Here is a 2,468-nt window from a genome sequence, read left to right as displayed (position 1 = left end):
ATAGCAAGTGAAACAATTCAATACGGTACAAAATACAAATCATGAAAATAATTGCTCAGTACTAAGCTCTCTCTCAGTAACCATACTAAATAAATTATACTTCAATTTCAACCAAGATTTCCATATAAATTAAAAGGCAGAACCACATTAGAACCACGGTCCGCTACCAATTGTAACCAACCCTATTTGAGTAATCTCAAATAAGACTGCCTAACAAGTAGGAAGCAATGCTGGTCATGAGGGCCAGTGAATATTTTGGCAATCCTGGTTGAAATAAAATTTAAGCCAAGTCCGATTGAATCTTATATTTTCAACATAAAAATCAATTTCATTTCTGAAGTTACAAAATATTCAGTTTACAAGTTTTGATTATTAAATCTATGTTAGTAACCCGGTAGGCCTACAACTGAAGCTTCAGTGTGATGTGGAATCGTAGATAAGCGACGATTAACGAAGTTTGAAACTTATAAAATTCGATGGACTTGGTTGAATTAGAAGCCGAATTGTAAAACAAGTGTTCTGCTTACCCCACTTCGAATTGTAAATTGAAATTTAATTTTCATACTGTACTGGAATTCCAAAATATTTGGTTGAATTTGCTTGAGTTTATGGAAAATGTGTAGTCTCCTTCATCCTGTATTTATCCTGGTATTATATTTGTCCGGTCATTCAAAATTAATGGTAAAATAAAAAAAAAACCTGTTTGGAACAAAAGAAATAGAATAAAATCTAATAGATACAAGCATCATGTTGATGTTAACCAGAGTGGTTAACATGCAATGTTGGACAGGTTAATTACAGGATACATTCTGTAGAAACATGGTACCGTAAGAACAGCGGTAATAAAATATTATTATGACAAATCTCAAATAATTTAATAATAATAAATCTCAGAGGAATACGGTAAAATTAGTAAGCAAAATAGTTCAGATGAATAAAATAACAAAAAGGAAATTATAAAATATCAGAAGGCTTAAATCAGTTACACATGGAGGGATAAAGTTGATTCAAATTCTAACAGCTTCTTTACGTTATTTGATAAATTTCAAAATAGGATGTAATCAAATTTATATTGAATTTATAGATGATAAAGAATTAATTAATTAAAAAACTAGGCAAATATGAGATTTTCGATAGAATAGCAGAATAACCTACAACATAGAGACAGTTACAAGTACAACTTACCCAACTGGGGTTATTCAAATATAAAATTCAATCAGGCATTGTAGATTTACTTTTTATGCTACTTTAGCATAATTTAAAAGAAAAATTTTGTAGTAAAAAAATTTAGATATTTCATAATTCAAATCACATGCTACATTTTGAGATGCCACAGCTAGGTATTTTAGAACAAGAAGAAAAAGGAAATCGCTGGCTGGTCAACCGACAAGGCTTCGTCCAGTTGTACCAATCCAACAAATCAAAATTATTAACTAGAAATTTAATAAATGGATATTCAAAGTTATGTCCAAATAAGGAGAAAATAAAATAAATAAAATAAAATTAAGTAATTAATAAATTTTTGGTACAGTTAAGCTATCGTACCTATCTCTTGATTTTAGTGGTAGAAGATTTGCAGTCAGGATTTCAGATTCTTTTAAAATTTCACTTGGAATACCACAGTCATCTTCAAGCATTTTTGAAAATTCGGAATGCACTAATCAACAATAAATAATTGAATAGAACTGGTTGCGAAGCGAATTAGTTTGATTCGAAACTGGAACTGAAATCATGGTGACTTCAGCTGATGATGAAAGTGGACACTCGCCCGATCTAGCGGATGACTTATTAACTACTTCCATGAGCGGCTGGAAAGAGACAACTTTCTGGCCTAGACCGGAAAAGAAACCCTTTTCTGACGTCGTCTGCAAACAAGGTCTTTCAGATCTACGTAGGGACTGGAAAACAGCTGCTTTCTGTGCAGTGTGGCGAAAATAAAATATCGACATGTGTTCTTTTGAATAACCTGCTCTACCTACCTACCTCACGCACGAGAAGGAGGTTACAAAGTAAATTTCTCAAGGATGAGGTGGACCCCCTGTTAGTTTCTCAGGGAGGAGACTTATGCCAGTTAATAGAGCTGATAAATAACTATACAGAGTATGAATTTGAAAAAAAATCGGTCAAGTCATCTTTGAGAAAATCGTGATAGAAATTTAACAAAATTCATTCTTCTCAGGAATATTAAGGAGCTCCTGCAATTTTCCCAGAAATGAGACTCATGTCAGTTGATAGGGCTTATAAATAGTTATCTAGGGTATAACCACACAACACACACCACACACCCACACACACACACACACACACACCACACACACACAACAACACACACACACCACACACACACACACACACACACCACACACACACCACACCACACACACACACACACACACCCACACACACACCACCCACACACACACCACTGAAACATATAGAAAACATGAGATTAGGGTACCTCAAATTTT

At 33.7% G+C, this 2,468-nt stretch overlaps 1 long non-coding RNA gene across 1 annotated transcript; it reads right to left on the bottom strand.

Moving 5' to 3' along the window:
- Positions 1-290: 290 nt before the first annotated feature.
- Positions 291-1,524, bottom strand: LOC120349456. Its single transcript, XR_005570358.1, has 2 exons — positions 1,186-1,524; positions 291-699 (listed from the first exon to the last, which is right to left on the bottom strand). It is a non-coding gene; the product is annotated as an uncharacterized LOC120349456 (long non-coding RNA).
- Between the last annotated feature and the right edge of the window lie 944 nt (positions 1,525-2,468).

This window comes from Nilaparvata lugens, chromosome 1 (genome assembly GCF_014356525.2).
Source record: "Nilaparvata lugens isolate BPH chromosome 1, ASM1435652v1, whole genome shotgun sequence".
Lineage (NCBI taxonomy): Eukaryota > Metazoa > Arthropoda > Insecta > Hemiptera > Delphacidae > Nilaparvata > Nilaparvata lugens.
The sequence above is the reverse complement of the archived record's forward strand: the minus strand, read 5'-3'. Positions and strand labels throughout refer to the sequence as shown.